Source organism: Capricornis sumatraensis, chromosome 6 (genome assembly GCF_032405125.1).
Source record: "Capricornis sumatraensis isolate serow.1 chromosome 6, serow.2, whole genome shotgun sequence".
In the NCBI taxonomy this organism is placed as follows: Eukaryota; Metazoa; Chordata; class Mammalia; order Artiodactyla; family Bovidae; genus Capricornis; species Capricornis sumatraensis.
Genome location: NC_091074.1, coordinates 55,363,861 through 55,376,586, shown reverse-complemented (window position 1 = coordinate 55,376,586; position 12,726 = coordinate 55,363,861). Strand labels below are relative to the sequence as shown.

Genomic DNA, 12,726 nt, shown 5'->3' with positions numbered 1-12,726 from the left:
AAGTGGCCTGGCTGGTGAGATGTGAGCTTCTGTCCCTGGTCATCTTCAACAGAGTGCTGAAGTCAGTGATTATGGGGATAAATTCCTACATTAAGTGGAAGGCACATTAAATAACTTCTAAGACCTTGTTTCATTCTGAGATTCTATGTTATTTATGGCATAACTTTATGCTTTTTATTTTTTTCACATCATTGTTGAAACATGACTTTATACATCTGACAAAAAAAAAAAAAATCCTTAATGAATTTCTGGCTCTTAAGTATCTAGATGTCTCTGCTGCTGCTGCTGATGCTAAGTCACTTCAGTCATGTCCAACTCTGTGCTTCCCCACAGACGGCAGCCCACCAGGCTCCCAGTCCCTGGGATTCTCCAGGCAAGAACACTGGAGTGGGTTGCCATTTCCTTCTCCAATGCATGAAAGTGAAAAGTCAAAGTGAAGTCGCTCAGTTGTGTCCTACTCTTCGCAACCCCATGGAGTGCAGCCTACCAGGCTCCTCCGTCCACGGGATTTTCCAGGCAAGAGTACTGGAGTGGGGTGCCGTTGCCTTTTCCGAGATGTCTCTAGCTAGACAGAAATACTTCCAGGTCATATAAAGGAAGATGCGATAATATAGACATAGAATGTGATACTTTTATCTATCCATAAGTGGATGATTTATATAAATTTTATGGACCTTTGAAAGCTATGTACTGTATATATGTGTTTTTGCATGTATGCTATATCCTTGTATAGCATGTTTAGAAATATAAAATCCTTCTGCAAAGAGCATTTCATTTTACAGTTGTATAGAAACTATATATACAGACAAGCAAATGTTTGTATATGTAACATATATAGCCATATATATGTATACATGTGTATATACAATGCACATGTATATATTATACACAGTCTTATTCACACACTGTGATTTATAAACTTGGCTTGATATTTAAAGCTGCCTTTTACCCTGGAAGGCAGCTGAGATTGTATCAGGATTATTTTTCAGAAAGGATGAACTAGAGAAAGAGGAGAAAAATATATCAGCAGCTGTCTCCTTCCCCTTCAAGTTTCCATTACACCTTCTTCCCACTTTTTCCCCATCTTTCTACTTATGAATCTTATCATCTGGTCCCAATGTACAAGTGCAAATAATGTATTTGAATGGAGTGAGTTTCAAAACCAAAAGAGCAAAAGAATATTTCAAAGAGAGGAAAATTGTGTAAAATGGTGCTGTGGAAATTTAGTACCTTGCCAATATTCACATACTAATTATGTTATGTTACCTTGGGTCAGGCAAGAATGAGGAAACCTCATTATACCTTGGAAATTCTGCTGCTTATACCTAGAAATACCAGTTGACTTTTTTGGTTAGGGCAGAAAATTTTGAACTTTCTTCGTAATGGTAGTTATCGTGAATCTAGAACAAGAGAGAAATATTGTTTATATATTTGGAAACATTTTGATAACCATATACAGTTTAGTTTGTATACCAACTATAATTTAATTTATATATAAACTATATATATTTTATACCAATATTTAAAATGTGATATAATAGATTTTGGGGTATACCAAACCCATTCAGACCTTTCTGTTCTCACTTAATGGAATGAAGTTCCTCCCTCTCCGAAGGTCTTACTCAGTCAGAATCTGAGTAGCTTCTGTCCTGAAATCTGTTTTCTCTTTTCAGCTATAACCAAATATTCTGTCTTCTTATAATATGGGTTCATAAATGTTTCTCTCTACCAACACTTGTCTCAAGATACTTTTCTTCCACAAATGTCTGTGGAGTCCCTGTAATCTGATAGGTATAACTGTATCTCATTGTTAACAAGAATATGTTTTGGTCTTATTTGCATTTCTAGCAGCTAGTCAAGCTCAAGCACAATTGAGATACATAGAAACACACTTGATTAAAGAATGAAGGACAGTGTAAGAGTTGAGGCAGATGGACTACCATAGATGCAATTTCTTTCTGGAAACTTTTAAATCCAAAGAATATCATGTCCTAAAGAAGGCTAAAGAAGATGTGTTATATATGTGTATATATATACACACATATATAAAATGGAGAAAAGATGAAATCTTTCCCTTTGTGGCAACTTGGATGGACCTTGAGATTATTACACTAAGTGATGTAAGTGGAGAAAGACAAATACCATATGATTTCACTCACATGTGGAATAGAATAAACATAAATATAATAAACAAATAAGACAAAAACAAACACACAGATACAGAGAATAGAGTTGTGGCTACCAAACGGGAAGCAAGGTGGAGGACAGGTGACACGGCTAAAGGGAGCCAACCTTATGGTGATGGATGAAAACTAAACCTTTGGTGGTGAGCACGCTGTAGTGTATACAGAAGCTGAAATATAATGCTGTGCACATGGAACTCTCACAAACCAATGTTGTTTCAATTTTTAAATAAAACATCATGTATACATTTTTTGAGCTTTTCAAATATTTGAACTTCAAATACTTGCTTTGTATATATGCAGTGTGTAATTTTCAAAATACAATTACTCTATGTACTCACCCTGAAGTCCTTTATTAGTTATAAGTGTTTTCCTAGCCTTTATACCCAATAGAATTTGCCTAAGCATACAACAACTTATGTTTAAAATCTACTTTGCTGATTAAAAGAAGGAAATGAGCTTGTACTTGCTTGCTTGCTCTCCCTCAAAGCTTATTAATCCGCATATATTTATTTTACTAAAGAATGTACCCAGTCATACAGTGAAGTGCAAATACATTGAGCTCCCACCATGCACACTTCACTGCTGGATTCTGTTGGAGTACAGAGACAAAGAAAATGGACTCTTCCCTCTAGGAGTCTAAAATGGTATTCACAGGATAGATATAATTCAAATAATGTTTTTTTCTTTTTTTTTTTTATAAAGGATCCCTGAGACACATGCTGTCTCAAGGTTGTGAGCAGAGAGAGTGGTAGAACAAAGAAGGACAAAATTAATTCCCATGGGTAGGATCTGAAAGGGTCTTTCGGAGGAAAGTGCATTTGAATCAAACTCTGTAGCCCATGATATAAACATTATATAGTATAAGCAGTATGAAGAAGGAAAAATCCAAGAGGAAGAAATGTCTTGGTCCAAAGGCTGGGAGCAGCAAGGTTAAAAGCTATTACTTGGCAGAGATAGGGTATAAGAAGGGAGATGGCATATCAGATAAGACTGGAAAGTCAGATTTGGGTCAGAAGTTCCCGGTGAGAGGTGAAGATCTTGCCTTAATTTCTCAGGCAACAGGGAGAAAAGGTTTTTAAGACAAAATAAAGAGACAAGCCATTATGTGTAAAAGTTTTCAAGAGTCAGAAACATCAGAGCCAATGACCAGGGAATTCATAAGTGGGAGGAAACATGGCAATTTCATAAGGAAATGAAATGCTCAGACATTACCCTCTTCTTCTCAAATAAGTACTCAGACTAGGACAAAGCATGTGACGTGTGTAGGGTATAAATTTAAAGGGTCATGAAAGTGCATGAAATAATACCTTAACCTAGTTCTGACCCTACCTGGAATATTAAATTGGCATTAGTGTAAAAAATTACTTGTGAACTTTTCTATGAGAACTCTCTTCCTATACTCTCAAATTCTCAAATAAGTACTCTCAAAAGTACTCTGGATTCTTTCCATGAGCCACTATTTTTAATTTCTGCAAGGGGAGAGGAAGGCTACTTTGCATGAAAAATTGCACTGCAATGAGATATTACACTGAACCAGGACAATTAGAAGATCTTACTCTCAGTAAGCCTGAAACACCCATTTATCTGGATAGGATATGACTCCCAGATCTTTGTCATTTACACCTCTTTCATTTAGATTCTCAGTCTGAAGTAGAGAAAAGGACATCAACTTAATGTTGATAAGCATTAAACTCTGAGCCATAAATTTGTGTCAGTGGTCCATTATGATAATCCAAACTTAATGCTCATTTTTAAGGTTGCTGAGAAGAGGAGAAAAAGAATCAATTGCTTCTTTTTTAAAACTGAAAATAAGGTGACACGAACATTTGCTCATTTGTGGCCCAAGATCCCTTCATTGCTAATTCATTATTGATTGCCTGTGTGATGTCATGTACAATCAAAGATGCTTAGAGTAGTTTTTATTTTATAAATATACTGCATGATCCATTGTTAAAATTAGTGTACACTACATCTGACTATCCCTCAGGACTATCTTACTCTACAGTCAGTCATCCTGTTTCTTACTCAAGATAAATGCAAGAAATATTCAGGAAGCACCTAGTGCGACACTGACATTTGCAGGTCCTCGGTCAAATACTGGCTCATTTCCCTTTCCTCTCTCAAAAATCTCCTTCCTCTGTAGAATTACTTTCTCCCCCAAAGGTTGGGTCCACATCACTCAACTTCAAGATTCAACTGCTAAGATAATTTTTCTAAAGTATTATTTGACTATCCTAAGCTGGGCATTTGATTGCTTTTAATGTATTTCACTACCTCGTAGAAAGAAAGGTGGTTTAAAAAAGTACACACACATGCACACGTACACATACCCTTCAATGTATAGGTCTGCTGATTTCAAAAACAACACATAATATGTAAAGTAATAGTCATTGAAAACAGGGCTACATTGACTTAAAAAAAAAAAACTTTATTTTGTATTGGGGTATAGCTGATTAACAATGTTGTGACAGTTTGAGGTAAACAGTGCAGGGACTCAGCCACACATATCCATGTATTCATTATATGTTCCCATCCATCAAAAAAATACAAAGTGTATTCAGAGGATTGTGATGTTTGTAATTTCAATAAATTCTTAAGCTTGGCTCTTTAATATTGACTCACTCAGTAAGATTCAGAGAGTTGCAGAATGGAGGATGGGAAAGAGCATGGACTTTGAATCAGTAAGGCTTGGGTTTAAATCTCCTATCTATCAGCCTTGTAGCTTGAGCAGGTTGCTTACTATTCTGAATATTCATTTAAGATATTAAATTGGCCTCCTGCAGTGCTGTAAGTATTAGGTGAGGTAATAATGTATGTAAACCATACAGTGTAGTTCTTGATCCATGGTTAGCATTCAATAAGTGGTAACAATAAATAACATTAATTACAATTTTAGGAAATTATTTCCCAACACAGTCATCCACTTTAGTTTATGTATATTCTAAGAATATATACTTGAAATTCAGACTCAAACCTCCTTTATGTGTTGAATGGATTCTTGAAATGCATTACTTGTCATGTCATCTAAATGAAGGCTGTTCTTTAGAACACATATATAGAGATATTTGAAAGATTTTCCTATTCAAGATAAGTGGATATCTCCATATGAAATCTTCATGTAAAGCAATTTTTAAAATTATCTTCCATGATGTTGTCTGTCCTGTTCCTGTCTTTTTAGTTCCTTCCTGCTATCCCTAAATCTCCTACAATGAGTAAAATTTAGAATTCATTAAGTTTTTATATGACTCTTCTTGCCTTTTCTACCACAGAGATCCTGTTCCTGGTAAACCCACTTTCATTGGTTACATTATTAATCTTTTGACTTCTTTCTTTTCCCTGACTCAGATCATTTTAATTCCAACAACAAGTTCCTTCTTCCTTGATTTGACAGGATATCAAGCCATGTAGGATCACATAATCTACTCAGAATCATAGACCACTAGATCTAGAAGGCATTTTATGTCTGTGAACAAAGATGAAACAGAAATTCCGAGAAATTAAGACAACTTGTGAACTATTATCCAGTGTCTGAGATTCATGTCTTAAAACCAAAGATGCCCTTTAATTACCTGGGATGAAATTGGAGAGTGGCTCTAATCTACCTTATGGTCATCCTCTTTGCTCCTTGTGTTGGTAGGTATTACATGAGAAGACGTGACAGATCAATGCAATTATACAGCCTTGTTAATAAGGTAACATTCCATCAATGTCAGCAAAATTGGCATCATTTGAATGGTTTCCTAACTTTTATTTTTGACATCAGCTATTTGCAGCCCATGAATATACTATTAGGAACAAAAACTTATAAATACAAAGCAACTAAATGATCATCAGTATACACCAAGGGAATTTCCCTTAGCATGCTAAGTATATTTCCATGATCTTAGGATTGGTGCTAGGATTAGTTGAGAGTATATAACTATTAACATGCGGTTAACTAAATTGGTATTTCAGGAACACTATTACATGTAAAACATTCATAGCCAGATAGATGCAGTTTTTCTGTATTCTTTCCAATAGGATTTATTTTAAAACATCCATTCATGTTGTTACATCTGTGCAGAGACATAAGGTTCTGCTAGTAGAAAAATCAGAAGATTGGAAGTAAGCAGATGTGACTGTTATCTTATTCAGAATCTTCCCAAATTACAACTCCAATAAGTCAGTGTGGCAGTATAGCTAAGGAAAGAGCCAGAATGTAAGACAGATGTTTACACTTTTATTAGGACTGCTTGATACCAAATCAAGATTCTGTGATCTTTGGAAAAACCATTGGCAATCATTTCAGAAATAGCTTACAAAGCATGTAGTTAAATTAAGTCTCTTATTTCGAAGTGCTCTCAGTGTGTATGTGTGTTTTCAAATAACAATAACATTAGGCATTTTCATCTGGATAGTCTACCAGAGTTCTTCCTTTAATGAAAGTCATTAAGTTAAGCTCACAGCTCTCTCTTAGCAAAGCCATACAAATTTTCAATAAAGGGCTTTTGTCTTGGCACCTTACGAATCTTTCCATAATTACTGTGAATCTCTCAAAAACTTCCCTTGTGTTGAAGCCTTATATATGAACCCTTAATGTTTAACACCAGTGAAGTACTTTTATATGCTGGGCACTATTCTAAGTATTTAATCCTTTCAACCATTACTAGAGAAGTTATTCTAATCATCCTGTATTTAAAGAGGAAAATACTGAAATACAGAGGCCAGCTTGTCCAGAGGTATGCAGCCTGTGGGAGATGAGGCAGGAGCAGAATCCAGGCATGGCCTTCCTAATTATTTCTATACATTGCTTCACTTTATCACTGTTACTTATGATTCTCTAGTACTATATCGTGTCTTCCCAAGTAGTTGGTTAATGCATTATAGGCACTGTTCCTCTTTATACTCTTTTAAGGCAGAGTAAATTTCATTTTGTTAAAGACTGGTCTAGCTTCATGCCCAGAAGGTTGAGGGTTGAGGAAGTGTCTGGACTTGCTGAGGGCTGAGCTTGAAGGATCAGGCCTGTCTCCAGGAGCTCCAGTGGCGCCATCAGTTAGCATGTGGTAGTTATAAGTCCTGTCTCCAGCCACCTGCCATTTCCAGTTTCTTCCCTCAAATGCCCCTGATCTTTGGTTTTATCCTTTGTAGGTGATGACTGACTCCATAATGTGTATTTAGAAGAGGTTTAGTCATCCCTGTGGAAGAAGAGACTTTCATAAACACAAAACCAGCTACATAACTTGCTAGGTTTAGTGCAAAATAAAAATGTGTAATTTTTTTATTAAAAAAAAAAAAGGAGATGGTTTACTGCTTCCTTCTGTGGTCTCTCTATCAACCTGTCATGGTGGTTTTTATTTGTTATTTGATGGTGTGCTCCCTTGGGCATGGAAAACTCACTAGTGAGTACCTAGGGCCCCTGCAGGAGGGAGAGGGGAAAAGGCCAATGGTTGAGTAGAGAAGCAGTTAGAGATGACCAAAGTTCCACCCTAAGGACGCATTGGGAGGTGGACTGTGGTTGAGCCTAGACTCTGAAGGTGCATCCTCTGTTGTCTCCTCAGACCTCACAGAATACAAATTAAAATGAAAGTAGTAGGAGTTTCAAGATGGCAACTCCAGAGTGAACCCCCAAGGGCAGGCCCTTTTAGAGCACTGGTTGCAGACCCATTAAACTGGCTCTATAAAAAAATTTTATTGAAGTCGTTGACTTATAATGTTGTGTTAATTTCTGCTGTATAGTTATATATTTCTCATATTTTATTGTGGCTTATCACAGGATATTGAATGTAATACCCTTTGCTATATAGTAGGATCTTGTTGTTACATGCTACATATAATAATTTATGTCTGCTAATCCCGAACTACCAATCCTTTATCCCCCTACCCAAGCAAGCTAGCTCTTACACATGTTTGTTTGGTTTGCCTTAGGGATCAGAGCTGATGTAGAATATGGCTGAAGCCCATCTAAACTATCTCTCACTCCTGCCATTATTAGGGTGATAGCATCTTTTGAGGTTGTTATTGTTGTCTTATTCCAATGACTAGATTTCAGTTCTTCGAGGGCAAAGCATCTCCTCTGTATCATTAAGAACTCTCACAAGGTGACCAGAGGACCACTGGGAGTAATGTGGGCACTGTGGAAAGTCCATTTGAGGATGAACAAGCCTTTGCAATCCAACAGAAAGATTACTTTCACCACTTTATGATGGCCGAGAGTTTTAATGTCCACTGGACTCACTGAGAAACATTGTTGTCTACTAAGCAAGCTGGAAAGGGGGCAGATGGATGAAATTTGCATAACCAATCACTCCACTCCACTGGGAAGACTCACATGCATTTTTAATAAAGAACTGTTTACTTCTCAACTTGTTTCCAAATGGTACAGTCCTAAGTGTGCAAACTGAAGGGGACTTTCAAAATCATCCCTTTTTAGTCAGGCACTTTACCAAAAAGAAAAGTGAGGCCTGGGATAGTGCCTTGACTTACCTAAGGTTACCCTTCTCCAGAGATACAGTTTTCATTTGGCCTGGTCTTAATTATAGCACACCTTTGCCTCGTAACCTGGCACTATTATTTTGGGACAGAAGCCAATTTGAGGAGACAGTGTGGAGTGCTACCCTCTCAATCATTCCTTCACTGCAAACCCCAACTTGTCAGTGTCCAGAAACAATACAAACAAACTTTTTCCTTCCCCAGAAAGCACATTCTTTGTTCACCTTGTGCATTAGTCAGATATTCTATCCAGTGTTTTGTTTCAGGACAAATTATACTCTGAGCCTGAGACTGTTTTGCCAATATTTTGTTTAACAAAGACTCACTGTAGGAATTACCATTTCATAAGCCAATAGCATGCAGGGTGGTGTCTCTTAATAAGCCAATAAAGAAGAAAAGTGAAAGTTGCTCAGTTGTGTTCAACTCTTTATGACCCCATGGACTGTACAGTCCATGGAATTCTCCAGGCCAGAATACTAGAGTGGGTAGACTTTCCCTTCTCCAGGGGATCTTCCCAACCCAAGAATGGAACCCAGGTCTCCCACATTGCAGGCAGTTCTTTACCAGCTGAACCACCAAGGAAGCCAAAGAATACTGGAGTGGGTAGCCTATCCCTTCTCCAGGGGATCTTCCCAACCCAGGAATCAAACTGGGGTCTCTTGCATCACAGGCAGATTCTTTACCAACTGAGCTATCAGGGAAGCCCAGTAAAGAAGTAACATACTCTAAATCAATGATAGATTAGTTACAATTTTCTAGGCCGAAATAGTCCAAATTTACTTGAGGTGTACCTTTATATGAGTTAGCACTCTGGGAAGGTAGCTTAATCAGTCATCAGCTGATGTCCAGCTGCTGGTGAAAACAAAAGTCCCCTGTTGTTGGAGCATGTTGCTAGGGAGTGATGGTGCTGGTATTGGTGAGATGATCTCCTTCATGAGGCCCCTGCATGCCCTTCACCTCTGCTAGTTTAAGAGTGGACTTGACAGAGGTAAGAGCTAACGTGCTACGGTCTTTCCATAGATATTAGATCAGCAACAGCAAGGAGCCACCTTGAACAGATGAAATACTCTCAGATGGTCCTCATAAACTCATAGGCCAAATGTCCCATTGCCATTCTTGCTGCTATGTGTGTCCCTTTTAAAAACTTTTTTTTTCTTTTTGATGTGAACCATTTTTAAAGTCTTTACTTTTGTTACAGTGTTGGGTTTTTTTTTTGGTCCACAAGCCATGCTGGATCTTAGCTCCCCCAAGGGGTTGAACCTGTGTCTCCTGCATTGCCTGTAGGCAGATTGTTAACCACTGGACCACTAGGAAAGAATCTGGACACCTGTTCTTACTGATAAGCCCCAGTGGTGCTCCCAGCAGCTGAACTGCTGAGTTCAGTTCAGTTCAGTCGCTCAGTCGTGTCCAACTTTTTGTGACCCCATTAACCGCAGCACGCCAGGCCTCCCTGTCCATCACCAACTCCTAGAGTTCACTCAAACTCATGTCCTTTGAGTCAGTGATGCCATCTAGCCATCTCATCCTCTGTTGTCCCCTTCTCCTCCTGCTCCCAATCCCTCCCAGCATCAGGGTCTTTTCCAATGAGTCAACTCTTCACATGAGGTGGCCAAAGTACTGGAGTTTCAGATTCAGCATCATTCCTTCAAAGAACACCCAGGACTGATCTCCTTTAAATGGGGAGGTTGGATCTCCTTGCAGTCCAAGGGAATCTCAAGAGTCTTCTCCAACACCACACTTCAAAAGCATCAGTTCTTTGGCACTCAGCTTTCTTCACAATCCAACTCTCATACCCATACATGACCACTGGAAAAACCATAACCTTGAATACACAGACCTTTGTTGGCAAAGTAATGTCTTTGCTTTTCAATATGCCATCTAGGTTGGTCATAACTTTTCTTCCAAGGAGTAAGCGTCTTTTAATTTCATGGCTGCCATCACCATCTGCAGTGATTTTGGAGCCCCCCCAAATAAAGTCTGACACTGTTTCCACTGTTTCCCCATCTATTTCCCATGAAGTGATGGAATCAGATGCCATGATCTTCATTTTCTGAATGTTGAGCTTTAAGCCAACTTTTTCACTCTCCTCTTTCACTTTCATCAAGAGGCTTTTTAGTTCCTCTTCACTTTCTGCCATAAAGGTGGTGTTATCTGCATATCTGAGGTTATTGATATTTCTCATGGCAATCTTGATTCCAGCTTGTGCTTCTTCCAGTCCTGCGTTTCTCATGATGTACTCTGCATATAAGTTAAATAAACAGGGTGACAATATACAGCCTTGATGTACTCCTTTTCCTATTTGGAACCAGTCTGTTGTTCCATATCCAGTTCTAACTGTTGCTTCCTCACCTGCATACAGGTTTCTCAAGAGGCAAGTCAGGTGGTCTGGGATTCCCTTCTCTTTCAGAATTTTCCACCGTTTATTGTGATCCACACAGTCAAAGGCTTTGGCATAGTCAATAAAGCAGAAATAGATGTTTTCCTGGAACTCTCTTGCTTTTTCCATGATCCAGCGGATGTTGGCAATTTGATCTCTGGTTCCTCTGCCTTTTCAAAACCAGCAGAACATCTGGAATTCATGGTTCATATATTGCTGAAGCCTGGCTTGGAGAATTTTGAGCATTACTTTACTAGCGTGTGAGATGAGTGCAACTGTGTGGTAGTTTGAGCATTCTTGGGCATTGCTTTTCTTTGTGATTGGAATGAAAACTGACCTTTTCCAGTCCTGTGGCCACTGCTGAGTTTTCCAAATTTGCTGGCATATTGAGTGCTGCACTTTCACAGCATCATCTTTCAGGATTTGAAATAACTCAGCTGGAATTCCATCACCTCCACTAGCTTTGTTTGTAGTGAAGCTTTCTAAGACCCACTTGACTTACATTCCAGGATGTCTGGCTCTAGGTGAGTGATCACACCATTATGATTATCTTGGTCGTGAAGCTGTTTTTTGTACAGTTGTTCTGTGTATTCTTGCCACCTCTTCTTAATATCTTCTGCATCTGTTAGGTCCATACCATTTCTGTCCTTTATCAAGTGCATCTTTGCATGAAATGTTCCCTTGGTATCTCTAATTTTCTTGAAGAGATCTCTAGTCTTTCCCATTCTGTTGTTTTCCTCTATTTCTTTGCATTGATCGCTGAAGAAGGCTTTCTTATCTCTTCTTGCTATTCTTTGGAACTCAACATTCAGATGCTTATATCTTTCCTTTTCTCCTTCGCTTTTTGCTTCTCTTCTTTTCACAGGTATTTGTAAGGCCTCCCCAGACAGCTGTTTTGCTTTTTTGCATTTCCTTTCTTGGGGATGGTCTTGATCTCTGTCTCCTGTACAATGTCTCAAACCTCCGTCCATAGTTCATCAGGCACTCTATCTATCAGATCTAGTCCCTTAAATCTGCTTCTCACTTCCACTGTATAATCATAAGGGATTTGATTTAGGTCATACCTGAATGGTCTAGTGGTTTTCCCTGCTTTCTTCAGTTTAAGTCTGAATTTGGCACTACTGAGTACTCATCAGCAAATGCACATGTGGATGACAGCATCCCACATACAACTTCACCTTTCTATCAAAACAATGCATAAAAACTTCATTCTTAGGTCTGAACTTTACTCTTAAAAACCACTTTATTTTTGTCATAAAAAATCAGTGGATTTGAAATCAAACTATCAACTGAGAAAAATACACAAGTTAGAAGGTGAGTGTTATATTTTATTTAGGTGCTTTGCGGAGGACTATAGCCCAGAGACTCAGCCTTGTAAATAACTCTGAGGGACTGTTCCACGGTGGTAAGGGAGGAGCCAGGATGTATAGGCATTTTTTTGTTGGAAAGAAAAGAACATATAGTTGAACATCAGAAGATTACTGCTAATCACAAAAATACAGACATTTCAAGTTAATGATTTTGGTGCTTTTCTATGTCTGGAAAAATGTAAGTCTGGGCTTATTTAATTACTCCTTTGATTTGTGTCTTAACTATCTAGGACTGGAATCCTGTTTCACTGCATTCTGAATTCCCCTCAGGGCACACAGTTATGGGCAGCTGATGACAGGCAATGTTAGTTGTTTCCTGGACTGT

General features: G+C 38.3%; 1 protein-coding gene across 14 annotated transcripts in view; it reads left to right on the top strand.

The window, feature by feature from the left end:
- TRPM3 (transient receptor potential cation channel subfamily M member 3) overlaps nt 1–12,726 on the top strand; it is a 927,399-nt gene that overhangs the window by 366,426 nt on the left and 548,247 nt on the right. The window lies entirely within an intron of this gene.